This window comes from Ornithorhynchus anatinus, chromosome 3 (assembly GCF_004115215.2).
Source record: "Ornithorhynchus anatinus isolate Pmale09 chromosome 3, mOrnAna1.pri.v4, whole genome shotgun sequence".
NCBI lineage: Eukaryota > Metazoa > Chordata > Mammalia > Monotremata > Ornithorhynchidae > Ornithorhynchus > Ornithorhynchus anatinus.
In genome coordinates, this window is record NC_041730.1 from 94,079,854 (window position 1) to 94,099,388 (window position 19,535).

General features: G+C 44.6%; 1 protein-coding gene across 5 annotated transcripts in view; it reads right to left on the minus strand.

Moving 5' to 3' along the window:
* NIPBL (NIPBL cohesin loading factor) overlaps nucleotides 1-18,847 on the minus strand; it is a 273,195-nt gene extending 254,348 nt beyond the window's left edge. For 2 of the 5 annotated variants that reach the window (XM_029060956.2, XM_039911533.1), the window contains exon 1: nucleotides 18,034-18,521. The gene's annotated coding sequence lies outside the window, so the exon portion shown is untranslated. Of the gene's footprint in view, nucleotides 1-18,033; nucleotides 18,522-18,664 lie in introns of those variants that run through there. The other 3 variants (XM_029060960.2, XM_029060958.2, XM_029060959.2) reach the window with 3 other exon arrangements.
* Nucleotides 18,848-19,535: the final 688 nt, after the last annotated feature.

A 19,535-nucleotide genomic window follows, 5' to 3' on the forward strand; every position in this document is an offset into this window, starting at 1 on the left:
AGTAAAGATCAGGGGATGGATGAGAATTTGGGTGACAGGAGAATGAGGGAGACCAAGATAAGGAGAGTAGAGGGGTGCAGGAGTGACAGATCAAGGCAAGTGAAGAGACAAAGGAGCCAGGACAAAGGGGAGAAGGGCTTCAAATTAAGTCTGTAATATTAAAAGAGGGAAAAGGGAGAAAGCACAGAAGAGTACAGAGGATGAGAAGGTAACAGAGAAGGCGCTAAGAATCCTAAAATACACTGAATGCTTCTCAGGTATCAACCAGCTGTAGAAGAAAATTGGTACAACTTCAATTCCAAAAGAACACAAACGGTACCGGAACTAAATTGTTTAGCTGACTGATGCCGACTGTTCTTCCAAAATGACAATAACTCACTGAAAATATCTTTAAAAGCATCTCGCAATGCCCCTCGAAGTAGGTCCAGTAAGTGGTAAGTACAATTATATACCTCTAACATACGCTAAAGGGATAGGGATTTCACTACTGAAAAAAACCCGAAGTTCAGGATAGTCACGCTATTTGTACCAAATGGCCCAACCCCAGCAAGGCCTGCCTAATCTATATTCCCAATTCTACTCATTTCTCCCTCAATTCTCCTGATTATATATTTACTTCTCTCCAAGGTCCTGCAGCTATTTTCTCCTTCTTTCATCTCCCCAGACCTCTACCCACTCCGCTTCTAATCTCATTTCCCTAACCCTGGCTACAAAGTATGTAGAGAAGCAGCGTGGCTTAAGTGGAAAGAGCACGGGTTCAGGAGTCAGAGGTCGTGGGTTCTAATCCCAACTCCGCACTGATGAGCTGTGTGATTCAGGGGAAGTGACTTGACTTCTCTGTGCCTCAGTTACCTCATCTGTAAAATGAGGATTAAGACTGTGAGCCCCACTTGGGACAACCTGATTATCTTGTATCTACTCCAGCTTTTAGAACAGTGCTTGGCACAGAGTAAGCGCTTAACAAATGCCATCATTATTATTATACCAGCGCTTAGAACAGTTCTTTGCACATAGTAAGCACTGAACAAATACCTTCACTGTTATTATTATTATTAAATCTCATATACCTGGTACCTGCCTTCCCTAGGCAATATAGTACTGTGATGATATTATTTTTAATAGCAGAGGCTGAGGGAGTCAAGGCCATACCTGTGGCCACCGACGCCATTTCCACATACTGACATGGAGATACTTATGTAAATCATTTGCCTTAATCAGATTGTGCAATATTTTAAGATTGTGAGTGCCACGTGGGACAGGAACTGTCTCTCACCTGATTAATCTTTCTTGTAGCTACCCCAGCACTTAAGATGCCATTTGGCATATAGAAAGTGCTTAGCAAATACCACAGTTATTATTGTTATTCTCCTTCTTATTAACATAACATAATGGCATCACAAGGAGCCTTTCATAAAACCTGCAGAACCTAGAGTGCGTCCCCAGAAGAATCCATAAGTCTAATGTGTGCTCCAGGCACTGCCCTCCCACTCCCGGTGCTCCGTTAAACAGGGGGAACACGTCCAAGCCTTGGAGCTTGGCAGCAGGAGGTGGGGGGAAAATGAGCACTTAAAAACTGAAATACTGAATATAAAGATGTCCAGAGCTGGATCCATTCCAGAAACGAGCCAGATCAGCTGAAAGGGAGAACGGTAACTCTGCCTGCATCCTTTTTGTTGTGCCTATTACGTTCAAATAGAGCATCTAGATAATGGGAGAAATTAAGAGGTTAGCGGAATGGCTAATAAAAATTGTAATGCTCCTACACCGCTTGAGCGGAGCTGAACCCTTCAGAAGGTATCATTCCAAGGAGAGATAAACAGTTCTCAGTGGGTGTTACTGTAAAATGTAGATTCATTTGCAGTGGATTTAGAAAACACTCTTGTGATGAATTTCGATATAGATCTGAAAGTAGCTCAACAGAAGGAACAGAGAGCACATGGCAGAATTTCAACTAGAATGCCCAACTAAAAGGAGACCTACCAGCTCATGTGAATTTCCCCACGGCACCCCAGGTGAGACCATCGCAGAGGTTTGGGTCAGTCTGAGGTAACACTGGGGGAGCCGCTCCATACAAAAAATTTCCTGTGTAAGGTATGGGCCAAATAAAGCATATTTTGGTCAGTAATCTCCCCCCGCCTCTCCATAGCCTGTAAGCTAGGTGTGGGCAGGGAACGTATCTACCAACCATGTTATACTGTATTCTTCCAAGTGCTTAGTATAGTGCTCTGCACACAATAAGTGCTCAATAAATACGACTGATTCATTTCCGCCCTTCCCCACACCATCAAGGGCACACTCCAGCACTCCAAGTGGTCAGGATGTGGGTCCCGAGACCATCACTCCAGAGTCCATCAGAAGTCCAGTTTTAGCACACCGTCATCTCCCCAAACTGTTGTCAGGCCTTCCCAGGATGCCTGTGGTAATAAGCGAGTGTCCTAAATCAATCGATCGTATTTACTGAGGGCTTACTACTTACACAGAGCGCTGTACTAAGTGCTCGGGAGAATACAATAGAGCAGAATTAGCAGACAAAAGGCTACAACGTTCAGGAATGCCGCAAAGCTGGGGAATCACAGCATTGGGACTTTCCTCCCAATTCTGTCAATATTATAAAAATGATAGTCACTGCTAACTTAACGTTAACACATTACCGGTATCATAGTTCATTTTCAAGTGTTTTAAAATTTTTATTTGCCTGAAGTTACCGTTAAATACAACCTAAATCCTTCAGAGTTAGATCTGTCTTTATTACAGATAATGATAACAATAAAAGTGGTATTTGTTCATTGCTTACTATGTGCCTCACACTGTGCTAAACACTGGAGTAGGTATAGAATAATCTGATCAGACTCAGTTCCTGCCCCATAAGGGGCTCTCAGTCTAAGGGAAAAGGAAATCAAGTTTACTGGCTAATGAAAACAAACAAAAAAACAACAACTTTAGACAGTATCCTGCTTGGAATTATGTCATTTTACTAATGGAATTCCAGAGGTGTTCTGCTTTCCCTAAGTAGACCAAGGCTGCAGTACAACTCAATCCCGATCTAGGGTTCCCCACTTTTTGGAAAAATCATTAAAACTGTATGATATTCAATGGGATAGACAGCATGGCTGAAAGGCACATAAAAAGAGGAGGGGCATTTTTTTTAACGGTACTTGGTAAGCGCTTACTTTGTGCCAAGCACTGGGGTACATACAAGATAATCCGGTTGGACACAGTCCCTGTCAACATGGGGCTCACAGACTAAGTTGGGGGGAGTAGGATTTAATCCCCATTTTACAGATGAGGAAACACGGAAAAGTTAAGTGATTTGCCCAAGGTCAGACAGCAGACAAGTAGTGGAGCTAAAATTAGAACCCAGGTCTTTTGACTCCCAGGCCCAGGGTCTTTCCACTAAGGCCAGGCTGCTCCCTTGCCTTGATTTTGCAAAGACCGGGGGGGAGGGGGGGGACGACGGACGGGACGGGACGGGACGGGGGGGACGACGACAATCCAGCCAGTAAAGAAATGGCCCAATGAATGGCTCAAAGCCAGGGCACTTAAGCAAAAGATGGTAAGCAGGTTTGGCTAGAACAGAAACTATAAACAAGGCAGAGTCGGGGCTGAAACCTATGTTAGTGCAGTCACTAATCTGCTGCATTCGTGGAAAAGTCACTGAAGCTGCTAGTGCTTAGATATCCTCCATTTAAAGAAAAAAAATGAGGGTGGTGGAATGGTATGCTTCACTGTTAGCGATCATCTCAAGATAGCTGCCTTGGGCCCTTCCTTCCTCCTGCTTGTCTACTGCCAGACACACCTACTCCGTGAAGTAGTACATCTAAACCCCGGAACTGGATTTCAAAATACACAAATAACTTGAGTGCAAGTCATTCTGGCCACTCCCATTCTATGGTTCCCTCAAGGAGATCTCCCAGTGGTGGCCCCGGGGTGGGGGTTGGTGGCGGCGAGGGAATGAGTCACTTTACCAGCTCCTGACTTGAAGAAAATATCTAAAGTTATGCAGATTCAAGTCACATAATTTAATGTAGTAGTTTCTTCATCAGGTTCCACTGTTTTCACCTCAAACGCTTGCCAGTGGAAAAAAACCTCGGTTGCAGCACCTTGCGATTTGCATGTCACACTGTATTGGTGCCCTCTAATTTTCGACTGAGATATTAAAAGTGGAACTGAATTCAAACGAAATTTTTCTCAGTTTTCAATGGGATTAAGCTCACTGTAATATAAACCCTCCGATTTCTTCCCCTTCTCTTCCAAAACCTATTTTTAGCTTTCTCCCTTGCTCATTCTCATAACCCCTCTCAACCCATTTTCTTCTCTCAAAACCCTGAAAATAAGATCCAGGGGAGTAGGGTTGGAGAAAATTGTTTTAAGGTTACAGGTCAGAAGCCCTACATCTGGTCGTAATGCCTTGGTATGATGGAAATATTTGGCAAAGAAAAAGGCTTTTTCTCAGATACTAGTTTCCCATTTAGGATATATGCAACTTGTCCCTACTTGAAATTCCTGATGAATCAGAGAAAGAAGCTAATTATTTAAAAGTCAACTATTTGAACTGACCACTTTCTCTAATCAGGAACAGTCTGGATGATCAATTAGATTTGGATTTGATCAAGCTATAACAGCTGAATCCAGATCACTCAAATCTTCTAAAAAAAACTGCTCCAGAAATTTTTAATGTGCCTATCTGAATAATAATCATAGCTTAATAATGTCATTTTTTTCTAATAATGACAAACTCCTGGACCCCTCTCACTGTTTGGTTACTTAGTGCTTAGTACAGTGCATGGCACATAGTAAGCGCTTAACAAACACCAATATTATTACTATCACTACTGGAACCCTCTCACTGTTTAGTCTCTCTGCCACCTCTTCATTCTCTTGACTTTTGTTAACATTTAAGCAGACACTACCCACTGGTACTCCTCCATGAAATACAATTTTTAAAAATATATGGGCTATTTCAAACTGGATGTCTCTTTTAACAGGGCAAAAGGAATCTCTCCTTGTTTTCCAGCCAAAATCCCTAACTTCCAACCTCTGTATTGGGGGAACATTATTTTTTTCCTCCACCCTCAAGCACCCTTCACTGACATCATCATCGCATCCATACCTCCCTTCTTTCCTCTCCATTTCCCCACGCAAGTCTCTTATCCAGAGCTGTGGTTCATAAAGAAAACTTTGCTGAGGTCACCTACTGAAGTCATCTTAACATCTGGACCGCAATTTCTTAAAATTTGACTTGCCCTCTCTGAAGTCACCCCGCTACTTCTCAAGCTCAGGCCTTTTATGCCCAATCACCTGGCAACACATCTCCACACTTATCCCAGATCCTCCCTTGACTGACAGGGGCCCCAAGGCCCTCTCCTCTACCCACCTGAACTCTCCTCGGTCCCCCAGTCGGGAGCGTCTCCCCCTGATCCTGCAGTCCAGGCGCGAGAATGGCATTACGGGTCCGGAATAGGGTACTAGACAAAGAGAATAGGAAGAGGAATAGGGTACCAGACCGCCATTTCCAGCGTGATTTCAAACTGGATGCTTTTCTTTTTTAGCCATGATCTAAACCACCACGACTAGGGTAGCATGGTGACACAGCAGCATGAGGGCTGCCCCTCACTAGCATTTGAGCCAAGGAGCGGACATAGCTCCGACATGACATCAACCCCTTCCCAAGGCTGCAGTCTGATCCCACACTGCAGTATGCAAGGCAGACTTCACCACTGCCCGCCGGCACATGCAGTGAGATGGCAGGGCTCCGGAGAGAGAGAGGGGAGTTAGCCCACCTATGCTGATGCCGCTCGTCTCTTTCTGCCAGTATGATACAGCTCTCTAGCGGTACCCTTGCCCACAATGGGGTACAGAATGAGCTGGACTCTCGCTGCCCCCAAGGCAGAATGAAAACCAGGCCTGCTCAGTGTGCCATCTTCCCCTGGTCTTGTTGGAACAGGCAGGCACCTTTAAATGCCTTGGCCTGTTTCTTCTCCTCTCTCTCTGCACCCTCAGTTTCGTTCGCTGACTCTCCTGTCTCATCCTCTCACCGTGGGCATCCCCACTATGGCTCTGATCTAGGCCTTCAATTCTTCTGCCTCACACCTGCTCTGTCTTGAGAAGCTCAATTCCTTCAAAATGGCTTCAGCTACTGCCAGCACCTTAAACTCAAGGCCTCAAAAACTAAATTCCCCTTCAACGCGCCCTCCCCCCCGAGATACAACCTGTGTAATCCAATGGCCTCGATTCCATCCTAATCCTTTTCAACCTCTCAGTAGCCTTCAACCCTGTGATCCACCCGCCACCCCACAGGAACATTAACTAACCTTGGCTTCATTGACACTGTCCTCTCCCGATTCTCCTCTCTCTCTTGCCTTCCCTTCTCAGTTTCCTCCTCTGCCTCCCACCTTCTAACTGTGGGAGTCCCTCAAGGCTCAGTTCTGGGTTCCCTTCTATTCTTCATCTACACCCACTCCCTCGGAGACCTCATTCACTCCCATGACTTCTACCTACCACCTCTATGTGGATGATTCCCAAATCTACGTCTCCTGTAGCGCTCTCCTCTTCAGTCTCATATATGCTGGGGGCCTTCGGGACATCTATACTTCGATGTCCTGCTGTCGACTTTGATTTAACACACAGAAAACAGAATTCTTCATCTTCCCACCCAACCCCTGTCCCCTCTCTGACTTTCCCATCACTGTAGACAGCACCACTATTCTCCCTGTCTTCCAAGACCGTAACTTTGGCTTTATCCTTGACTTCTCTCTCATTCAGTCCACTTATTCGATCTGTCGCCAACTCCTCCAACAAGCTCTCCTAGCCAAGTAATCCCATTAGACAACTTTAGCACCCAAGAATGTATCTGCATCCTCCTTATGCATCCTCTTTTTTATATATTTTCACCTCTGTAGTTGTCAGTATATTTTCTCTTTGTCTCCCAACCTTATATTGTAAGCTCTGTGTGGGCAGGGAACCGTCACTTTATTATTCTGTGCTTCCCAAGAGCCTAGTATAGTTATACAACACTTAAGTGGGCACTCAAATGCTATTACTACTAGATCCTGCCCTGTCTCCACATTCCACATGCCGGAGGGAAAAAAAGAACTCACTCCTTATTGTCCTCTCATTGCCCCTTGATCTCACTTGATGCTGCCAGCCCATTCTCTTGCTCTTCCTCTTCCAAGCATCTCGCCATTTCATATCCTGATACTGTCTCAAAGCCCTATTCTGTTGAGATGGTTTTACTATCAAAAATTCCCAACTCTTCCTAGCTGAACATCTAAAACTCCAAGCAACTGAACTTTTGGGCACCTAAAGTGCTAAGAACTCTACTATTCCTGTTCTTAGGAAAATACAACAGTAACATGTTACATGTTCCCTGCCCTCAATAAATTTATAATTTAATCTTGAGGGGGCAGAGTAGACAAAGGACGGGAGAGATCTGTCACTTGTCTGCTGTGTGACCCTGGGCAGGTCACTTAACTTCTCTCATTTGTAAAATGGAGATTAAGACTATAAGAGCCTTATGTGAGACAATCTACTATTACTACTACTAATAATGATATTTGTTAAGTGCTTACTATGTGCCAGGTACTGTTCTAAGCACTGGGGTAGATATATGGTAATGACATTGGACATTGTCCCTGACTCACATGGGGCTCACAGGCTCAATCCCCATTTTACAGGTGAGGTACCTGAAGCCTAGGGAAGGGAAGTGACTTGCTCGAGGTCACACAGCAGACAAGTGGCAGAGCTGGGATTAGAACCCATGACCTTCTGACTCCCAGACCCGGGCTCTATTCCCTACGCTATGCTGCTTCTCAGATTGGACTGTGTCCAACCTGATTACCTTGTATTTACCCCAGAGCTTAAAGCAGTGCCTGGCATATAGTGTCTAACAAATACCATAAAAAAATGATTTGCAAATATTGGGAATTAGCATCTCACCAACTCTCCTTCTGACATCTTTTCCTTGCACTAAATTTATCTGAGCCACTTTCTATAACGAAACCATGCTCCTCGTTATTAATCCATCAGTGGCATTTATTAAGCACTTACCGAGTGCAGAGTGCTGTACTGATCACTTGGGAGAGTATAATACAAGAGTTGGTATACATAAATCCCTGCCCATAACAAGCTCACTATTCTACAATGCCTTCACCTCTGCCTTATTAGAAGACCTACTAATTCTGAAATAGCCTCACTCCACACATTTCATCTACTTCATCTACATCCCCTTCCCTCTCCCTGGTTATCCCATTCCTGACTTCAGGCTCCATAAACACTGCATTTCCTTCTTGTCCCATTTCACTAAGAACAATCGTTTAGAAGTTTCACTTCCTCCAAGAAGTGAGATGACCATAACCTAATCATCATTCCGAATAAAACATATTGAACACAAAGCAAAAGTTTGTTTTTTGCTGAGCTTATTTTACGTGGTTGTATTATTTCTCCGTTATATATTTTTAGGAGCTAAACATTCCTTTTCCTGAATGTCCTTTCTGATGTGATGTCTGTGTGGATTGCAAGCTTCTAGAGGGCAAAGGGGATCTGTATTTAACTTATTCTGCATAGTATCCTGGACAATCAGGCATGTACGTGCTCCTCAGTTTAGTATGTCACTGGCCTAACACAGTTTTACTGTGGGCAGAGCACTGTAGTAAGCGTAAAAGCTTTCACTCCTAGAATTGCCATTTTAATTAGCACATTCTAAAATACGAATACGTTGCTGATGAACCACACGGCAACAGAAACACACACCTTATTTCAAGTATGGGAAAGCAAACTTTAAGTACCCTACCTGTCCAGTGATGAAAGTAGTTGCCAAATCTGACCATACAAGGAACGCTAACCCTTTTAGCAAGAGTTTCTACCTTTTTATTATCCTCTATAGGGCTGACGTGAAATGAAGCTCCCCTTTTTAAAATCCAGTCACTACATACATGAGTAGGGCTGGAAAATCCACAAGGTGATCCTCTGTCTCAGGCAAATAAAAAGAGGCGTGACACTTAAATCCACCACTTGGATTAGCACACGTTGAAATAAAATTATGACTTTGCTGAACTACCCATCACCATAAAAGTTTCATGCATCCAGGAGAGTGAACTGGAGTAAAATAAAGATGGAATTCACTCCAGGCCTTCAGAAACTCTGAGTCGCTACACTGAGAGACTTTGCACCTGTTTGTGTGTATGTGTGTTCGTTCATTCTCTCTCTCTGTCACATGGAGACATAAAGACACAGAAGCAATACGGGGAAGGAGACGGCAAACTTGAGGTGAAAAATATATAAATGGACATGCAAACAATAGCTCCTAAAAATAAGTCGACCCTCGATGACTTGCATAATTTGTCCAGCACTATCAGTATGTTACATCATAGGCCTCATTAAAATATTTAACTCATTAACATTCCTGAGTATGTCTATAAATACATAAATAAAGAAGACCAGCAGCAGTGAATAAATATTTAAAAATAAAACGCACCCCACTAGGCCAAAGCCTGCAGATAGGAAGGCACATTTTCAATCTTGCATTTCCCTGTGAAGAAAGAGGGGAGTAAAAACACCCATCGTGTCCTGCTCCAACACAACAAAAAGTTTTCCATTTCACAAGACTGTACCTTCAAAACTGAACAACTAGAGAGACTACATACAAGACTAAGCTACTGTTCATTTTTATGGAGGGTCTCTGGGAGACATGGAAATAGACTGACTCCTGCTACTTTAAGGAAAAAAAAAATCTACACCCAATGCCCTAGTTGACATTATGAATAATATCTGAAATAGTCCTTCTAAAATGAGTAGAAATATGAATTTTCTGTGAGTCCTCCTCGGCCTCAGACGGATAACCTGTCTTCTAGTTATACAAAATATATTTTGAGTCCATGCATTTTTGCAGGGTTTTTTTTTCCTTCCTCCTGAAGCTTTTGGGTAGGATCTACAATGATGACTCCGTGCTGCTTTTAGGATAATAGCAATTTGAAGCTCACTAGTATCTCAAAAGTTTAGGTAATGTCAAACTGTTGCAAGTTTCATCAATAAAAGTAATTCTTCGCAAGATAATTTGTACATTCAATGACCTTGTAATTCACCCTTCGGCTTGAGTCACTGTAAAAATAGGAAGAGATATTATAAAAAGACAGGGGGAGGGGCGTTTGAGGGTGGGAGGTATACTCTTTCCCTAGTAGACTTTCAAATAATACCTAAAGCACCGCTTGCATAGATGTACTTGTTTCCATATTTTGTGCTAGGAATGAAATCTCCCAGACATATAAATATATATGTATATGGGTCGTGAAGTCACTAAATAAACATGCACCTTGTTTCGATTTCAATAAAAAAGGATTCTGCAGTCCCAACTCCACTCTGGCCACCCTTATGGTGTGATGAAATCATCTTTCTTTCACTTAAGAAAGGGTTAAAAAAAAGATTATGAAACTACAAACCACAATTTTTACCTAGGACAACAACTGTCATCTTAATATAATTGAGAAAGCCCTCTTTATTTCATATGGCTTACTGCAAATGTCAGAGAAAAATTATTTTCTTACATTAATAGCTAATCACCTTTCTGGCCATGTCTGCCAGTCATTTTAACACACAGGTATTTAATGACTTGCCTTTGTTCTTACCATGTGTACCTGTGTCCTTACTCTCTTATTTACTGTATATTTGGCAAGTTATGTCTCTTTGTTTCCCTCATTACACTGTAAGATCCTGTAGGTCAGAACCACATCTTCTACTTCTGTTTTAATGTTCCAAGTGCCTAGTAGAGTGCGATAAATGCTATTACTGCTATTGATGATTTACACTCTCAGGAATAGTTTAAAAAAAAAAAACTCTCTACCATTAAGGGAATGTTAAAAACATTGCCAAGGTTTTCAAGTTCCAACGCTTGGAGAAGCATTTCCCATTTACTGTATTTGTTTATTCTCTTCCTAGGACTAAGTTCAAGGACATAATTCTTTATTTTGTCAACTCAGGCATACAACTTGTAGAGCAAGGCCTATTTTATATAGTGGCTTGTCCCTTTTCGAATCATATATTTAAAATTTCTATAAACTGTATAAAAGTGAGTATTCACTTAAAGTCCATTATATCTCTACAAGCACTGAGATTCTCAGACTGGGAGTTGGTTGAAAGCCAAGGCCCCTATCTAATGTCTACCTGAGGGTACTTTTCCAGCACTTACTACAGGATCTGAACAAGGTAAGAGTTTAAGAAATCTCTGGTCTGTAAAGCTCCTTGTGGGCAGGGATCGTCTATACCTAAGCTGTACTACTGTACTCTCTCAAGTGCTTAGCCCACAGTAAGTGCTCACCACCGACTGAAACTATTACTAAGATTACTAAAAATAGCAAAAAAATCCAAAGTTCATTCTCACCAAAAAAACAATAAAAATTCAGTATTCCTGAATTGCTCAGAAAATAAAACGGGTGTTTTTAATATACCAATCTGATGTTTGCAATATTCAAAGTGCTAAAAAAAATCCAATTTTCATTATTTCACATTCTTTCAGGTTAAGTTTTTTCCAAAGATGATTTTGGAAAACTGTATGGATCAAAATACTTTTAGGGGTGCATATCATTTTTTAAATCAAAATGATTACTACTCTTTGGCCAACTGTTAAAAAGCAACATAATTTCCCTATGAAAAATACTGTGACATCAATTTTTGTCTTAAATACTTTGGGATGAATAGATCACAAAAGCAAATTTGAATATGCCTTCCGTAAAAGAAAAACTCCACTGTGGGGCTTTACTTCTCAACACATTGCGTTTCATAATAAAATTTACTTCCAGTGAAATTTGCATTGAATTAGTTAAAACGCAGGCACTCAAGTAATGTGCATATGTACATATGCATCAGGATATTAGTCCTGTCCATTTTGGAAAGCAACCCTTATATATGGTTACTGACATACGTTTGTAGCCTATATTAGAATAGTTGAATGATTTAGTCCTTCTTTTACAAAAGTTTCATGAGCATACTTGTTCCATGCTGTCACTCAACTTTTTAAGACATAGCATAAATATCGTAAGGATTCCTTCTTTGTAAGACCAAGTTTTATAAGCAGTATTTCATATCAAAGTAAGTTTCAGGACAGGCACCTAGTGGCATTGGTTAAGCTTATGCTTTTAATTTCCCCCCCACAAAAAAAATCTTATTTTTTTTCCAATAACTACTTTAATTTGCTCCTTTCAGAAAACTGCTGAATTAGTAAAAACAATGGCATACTGCAATCAAGAGTTTGAATTTCAGGGTGGAAGGAAATAAGTTTCCAAACATATGAATGAAAATTACTTATTTACAAAACATCCTGTTGTGTAAATTATCTTTCATACTAAACAACCTTGATTCCAAACTTGCCTTTGAAGAATCCCTAGTTTGCCGCAGAAGCTATCTCCAAATAAAGAAAATCTATTTTCCAATTTTTTTTAATCGGCAGAGAATGCTATCAAATGATAAATTCATACATTAACTATCTCCTTAATATGTTTGCTTCTTTTCAAAAGGTCAAGTGCATAGAAAGTAAAATGCTGTATTAACCACACCTTGGGGAAAAAGCACTAAAATTCAGATCTAACTCTTTATTAATCCTACATTAAAGTTTGACTTTCAAAAGTCTAGCATTGCACAAGGTACGTATTTCTAGTATCGAGAGAGTTCTCAAAACATAATTTATCCAAGAATTTTGGAAAACACACACAGTTGTCCAACCCCCCAAAAATCACAAAACATCAAGTCAGAAGACCTAGTTTATGCATTCAACTTTCCCCAGGAGGACTTAAAAATCAAAATGAAAACTCTGTGCCCAGGGACAGAAATTAAAAAAAAAAAAAATACTAAAAGCACACGATTCTCCAGATTTTTCACCTTTCAGCAATCTAAAGTATCTTTAGTTTTCAAAAGCACTTAGTACAGTGCTAAGCGCTTAATACAGTGTTCTGCACACAGTAAGGATGCAATAACTATGACAATGAATAAATAATATTAATATCTTAAAAGATGGGCAAGCTGACCCTAGCCTAAGCAATGGAACCAGAGAGTCCGAGTCAGTCTCAGCTCCCTATCCTAACTTGGGCCTCTCTTTCAACAACATACTGTAGAAAAATCGGACAACAATTTCTCCCTGACTCATTAATTTACACTGAGTCACTTGGCTTCCCTGGGCCAGATTCCGATTTGAAATTTGGAAATCACGTTGTCTACATCATTTATGGAGTTATAAAAGAACTTCATGTAGCACCTTGTGAAAAGGTGCTACACTTATTTAAAATGACTAAAAATGACATCAAGATAGTTTTTTTCATTTAAAAATTGGAGGGAAAATGTTAACTATACTGATTGTCATATTTACAGATTTAAAAAAAAAATTGGTTTACCACAAGGGCCACGTTGCAAGGAAGGACTTGGATTACATTTTAATTCTCCTCTTATTCTTTGATCTCTAATAATTTGGGGGTTTAACGTTGCCCCCTTCAAATTATGATAAAGTGGGAGGGTAAAACTAGCCTTAACTAAGCTATGTTTGCTTTCATTCCATCTGTTCTTTTAAGTAGCACGCTCCTTAAACACTAAAAAAAAAAAAAGAAAAAGAAAAAGGGGAAAAAAAGAAAGTTATCATAATTGAGACACCACGGTCTAGTAGAGATAGCCTGGGGCTGGGAGTCAGGAGACCCAGGTTCATATCCCAGCTCTATCAGTGACCTGCTGAGAGATCTTGGCCAAGTCACTTAACCTCTCTGGGCCTCAATTTCCTCATCTGTAAAATGGAGACAAAATAGAGTCTGATTCCCCTGTGGGACAGAGATTGCGTCCCATTGGATAACCTTGAATCTACACCAACGTTTAGTACGGAGTACAGCACTTAATCAATGTCACCGACCTGATTACCTCCAGGTGAGATTTTAAAAACAACAAGCACTGTATTTGAAGTGAGATGTCTCCTGAATGCTTCTCATCAACACTAGATCTTCAAATCAGTTCATTCGTCTAGTAATTGAACTCACATCACAGATAAATCATTAAAACCACACACTACTATGTACCGTACTTTTCTTATTAACTACAGTGGTTAGAAAGACAACAATAGCAAACTACAAATTCTTATTTTCACTTATCAGCCGGATTAAACTGCACATCATCACAGGGATACTTTCATTGGTTCTTTCGAAATCCAACACTGCTGAGCTAAACATGCTTCCCCGTTTATAACACTACTAGGAACGGGGATTTTATAATGTGGCTGTAACTTAATCAAAGAACATAAGAAATCAAAGGGATATTTCCATTCTGAACTGGTATAACCATAACTATTACTCAAGCATGATCGTTTTGCAAACTACTGAAATATTTGAGGACTAAAACGGTCTATTTCTACAAAGAACATCTCCAGTATACATTTTCCTGAAATGTAGGACGGAATTTAAACTAAAAAAAAAAAAGAGAAAAGAAAAGAAAAGAAAAATCGGTCCACAGTATGATGGTTTCTACAAGTCTATTACTCTCACAGATTGTACACGAGCACGATAAGCCTATCCACATCCTACTTTACTCAAAACGGTAGAATAGTGCATTTCGCTTTAAATTCAAATCCTCCCTAGTCCACACCTCTGTTATCACTACCCCATTTCTTTTTATCTAAGATACTCCCCTTGATTTTATTGACTTGCTTGACTCTGAACTGTACAGGAAAAATAGGCCATAATTCTTCAAGTTAAACAGGTGAAACACATTGCGGGAAATTTAGACGCATCAGTGATACCTTCCAAGTGAATTCCTTTCTTCTGGGACACTCCAGAAACTTTACACATAACCTTACCTGCCTTTATTTACTTAGAAAGGAGTGTCAAGAAGCGACAAGGAGTTAGGTTGACCGGCTCTTGGTCATAAATACCGAATTGCTATCAGAAACCAAATGTTTATCCATTGCCCTAAGTCCTCCCGACTGAAAAGAAAAGGCTGCGTTTAACTCAAAACACGCTGAAAAACTTAATTACCTCAGAAAAAAAATAAGAGACCATTCCACAATGAAGAGACGCCCAAAATAGTGTAGCAGAGGACGGATTGTAGTTCTTCCTAGACACAGACGACTATTACTTTCAAGAAAGACAACCTACAGACAGGGCAAATAAAAAAGACCTGACGAGAACAGCTCTACTCACTAATTTCGTTTCTAAATATTTTTTTTTTCCTCTTTTAGGCAAAAGTGGACCGACTCCCCCACGCGGGGGTGGTAAAAAAAAAGCCAATCCGATAAAACGGCCAAAAACACCAGACAAATTAAAAGGCTGCTCGACCTTTCTACACCAGAGACTTCCCTTTAACCGAACAACAAAACAAACGCTGGGGCCAAGTGTCGCTTCTTGATGATGAAAACTCAACCGAGTACAGTACGACTAGTTTTGTTCTCCGCTCTTCTTCCTCCCCTAGGAAACTGAGCTGGGTTTGGCCCCTGGTTGACACGCATCGTCCCTCTCCCCACCCTCCCCCCAAAATTATAAAATCAATCAAGCAACTTTGCAGTGAAATCAAGCTGTGGTGCCCCGTTATGGGAGTGTAGGTTGGCTCCTGGTCATTTTAAAAAGAAGGGCAGTTTTCTGAGGCTGTAAAATGTTGCTCTCTCCCTGTTCTCCCCCCCATATATACACACATACACACACACCCCACTCCCTCCTCACATGTAGGCCCGAGGCCCGGTTGCAAACAGTGTCTAACAGGAGCACAAAGACAGGAATGGGAGATTAGTGGGAGGGAGGGAGGGAGGGAGGCCGGGATTGGGGCTCAGCAGGAGCTTCAGGCTTTTTAAAATTCAAACTGCTCCCTGCCCAATACAAATCACGGACACGCTACTGACTACTACACGGATTTATAGCATTAAAAACATGCCCGGGACGTGACAGCTATATTAACTTCGGCCTTTTTAACAGTCCTCTGAAACCTTCACAGGCCGGAGGGTCCCGGCCCCCTGAACGAGCGAGCAAAACCCTCCACTCCACGATAGCTACCAGACACGTTGGTGACCCTTCGGAGACCGAAACCTCCGTCTCGATCAGTCGGTCGACCCGCTGGGAAAAGTGAAACGAGGAGGCAGGACCGTGTTGCTTCACTCCCATCACGTGAAGTCTTCCCCGAGCAGATGGATATGAAACGAGTTCTCCCAAAAGAGCCCCAACCAGGTAAACCTTCTCCTCCTTTTTCTTGTTTTAATGCCATTCGTACTTGGAATTTACGTCCCTGACCCTTCGAGGTCTCCCCTTCATCCAGGTGGCCAACTCCTCCCACTAACCCGGAATACATTTAAACATCAACTCGTCTCCGAAAAAAAAAAAAAAGGACTGATACTAATCACGAGCCATTTACAGATACATTTGACCTATTAAAATGACACCTCTCTCATTACCCAGTCAAACATCATGGGCACAAGCAGCCAATGACAATCCTGGGACCTCATAATGATCTGCCCTGACATGAAAGGATGGCACCTTCTACATTCTTTACCTCCCAGGGATCGAAACACAACTTCATTTCCTCCTTCCCTAAAGAAAACCTTTACCTTAAACTTCGGCGTCGATCATACTCCAAAATCAACACGATTTTAAAAAGACCAAAAAAAAAAAAATCACCTCCACCAAAATCCTCCTCTTCCTGCTCCTTTTTCCACAGGGAGCGAACTCTCCCAAAGGGTGCATCTGACTTCCCAAACCTTGGAAAACTCACGTTAGCCACTAGGTCCACATAGGTCGCGACGACTTCTACCTGTCAACTCCGCTTTTACCCTCCTCCCTGGGCTCCGGTGGTCACCGGCTCTAACTCGCCGCTGGTGTGTGACCCCCATAGCCGAATAAAAACCTCTTTTCGGGGCGCCTTCTACGGTGCCCCCCAGCCGACTAAAAAGGTCTTTTCGGGACGCCTTCAATGGTGCCCCCCGGCCGAATAAAAAGGTCTTTTCGGGACGCCTTCGACGGTGCCCCCCACTCGACTAAAAACCTCTTTTCGGGACGCCTTCAATGGTGCCCCCCAGCCGACTACAAAGCTCTTTCCGGGGCGCCTTCTATGGTGCCCCCCCAGTCGACTAAAAACCTCTTTTCGAGACGCCTTCGATGGTGCCCCCAATCGACTAAAAGCCTCTTCTCGAGACGCCTTCGATGGTGCCCCCCAGCCGATTCAACACCTCTTTTCGGGGCGCCTTCTACGGTGCCCCCCAGCCGGATAAAAAGCTCTTTTCGGGAGGCCTTCGACGGTGCCCCCCCAGTCGATTAAAAACCTCCTTTCAGGACGCCTTCGATGGTGCCCCCCAGCCGATTCAAAAGCTCTTTTCGGGACGCCTTCTATGGTGCCCCCCGGCCGACTAAAAAGCTCTTTTCGGGACGCCTTCGACGGTGCCCCCCGGTCGACTAAAATCCTCTTTTCGGGACGCCTTCGACGGTCGCCCCACATCGGCTTTCCACCGTCGGGGCGTGAGGGCTGCCAACCGGCGCCTTAAAAAGGGCGGCGGGCGCCCCTCTTAACTTTCCAAGGCCCCCCACTCGTGGGGGGTGTGATTTTTTTTCTAATCCCGTGGAAGAAGAAGAAGAAAAAAAGGAGAAATTAAACGGGCGGACTCGTTTCTCGGTATTTACACTGGTCTGGCTCTTAACTGAAACTACTTCCTCCCTTCACAGGGTCACGAAGGGAGGGTGGTGGTGGAGAAGGGGAGGGGGGGGAGAAGGGGGGTTGTTTGTTTCCCCGGGATTGTCGTTCCTTACTTCCCGCACCGGGAAAGTTGTCGATGGCGGGGGGGCGCGTCGTATTGTTCGGGGCCGGTCCTGCGGGGTCCCGGCCGGGATGGCGAGGCCTGTCACCGCTCCGGCTAATCCCCGAGCTCAAGTAGATCGCGCTGGCCCGCGGCCTGCACTCTCCGCCGGGGCCTGCGCTCCGCTTCCCCTCCCCCGCAACCACCCCCCGCCCGAGGGAGGAGGAAGAGGAGGCCCGGACGACGACCCCCGGCGCCGGCGGGAGGGGAAGGGGGAGCGAGGGAGAGAGGAAGACGGCGGCGTTTACCTGGGCGAAGGGGCGCCTGGAATCCCAGCCGAGGACGGGTTGGGGGGGAAGGGAGACAAGAGAGGCCGAGGCCGCTGTGGCGGCGCAGGCGGAGAGACTCTAATCCGGGAGGAGGAGGGGTGGCCGAGGCTCCTCTTCCGTCTCCTCCTCACTGCCGTGAACATGTAGAGCCGGGGGGGGGGGAGGCCCCGCCGACGAGACGAACCGCCGTCGCTCCTTCCTCCTCCTCCTCCTCCTCCTTCTTCTCCCACATAGAAAAACGCTCCCGACGCCGGGCGCGGGAGCCGAGCTACCGAGGGGGCATCGGGGAGAGGCCGGGGCGGGGAGGCCCGGGGGAGGCCGAGCCGGTCGGGGCTGCGGGCCTCGATGGGCCTGGCTGTCTGGCAGAGAGTGTGTGTGTATGTGTGTGCGGTGGGGGGGGATGGGGGGGGGTCGGCCTCCCTCTCTCGCTCGGTCTCTCCCTCTCAGAACAAAATGCCGACCGGAAGTGCAGCTGCAGGAATGACTCCCTCCGCCGGCGCCAAACACCAACAACCTCCCCCTCTCGCCCGCTCCACTTCCGCCGCCCGCCACTTACTACTACTCCAAACCTCCTCCTCCTCCTCCTCCTCCTCCCTCCCTCGCCACACACCGAGCCGAAGAGGAGGCGACGACACCGCCGCCGCCGTCGTCTTCCTCCACCAGGACCGGCTTCAGGCGCAGCTCCTTCCTCTTCCCCCTCGTCGGAGCGGCCTGAGGCGAGAGACCCAATCTAGGAGGGGCCCGCGGGACCAGCCCCGCCGCGGGGCTATCTAATGGACCCCCCCCCCCAATCCGGCCTCTGAAGGAAGAGCCACCGGGGAGGGGGGGAGGAGGGCCGGTCCCTTCGATGGAGACGGCGCTTCCCTCTTGGCACTGGAGGCCGCTCTAGATTGGAAGTAATGTCAGCTTTTCCGACTTTGGGTTTTTTCCCAGAATGGCTTGCGGGAGGCGGCCCACCCTGGGGGGGGCTGGGATGACTCCGGCCTGGTTTCCTCAGGCTGGGCGAGGGGGGGCTTTTTAGGCTTTTTTTTCCCCTTTTTTCCCCCTTTTTTTCCCTTTTTTTTCCCTTCTTTTCCCCCCCCCCCCCCCCCCCCGGCGGTTGCCTGCTTCATTCCCCCCCTCTGAGGCCTAGGTGGCGCTGGAGAGCGGCGAGGCCGCGCAGACGGTCGACGGTTCGACCCCTCGACCGACGCCCCCCCCCCCCACCCGCGCAGGCCTTGGAAATGGGTGGAAAGAGGCTCAAGAGGCCGGCCTTGGGAGCCAGATCATCATCATAATAATGTTGGTATATGTTAAGCGCTTACTAGGGGCAGAGCGCTGTTCTAAGCGCTGCGGGATACCATAAGAATGGCATTTGTCAAGCGCTTGCCATGTGCAGGGCACGGTTCTAAGCCCTGGGGTAGACACAGGGTAATAATAATAATGTTGGTATTTGTTAAGCGCCTACTAGGTGCAGAGCACTGTTCTAAGCGCTGGGTTAG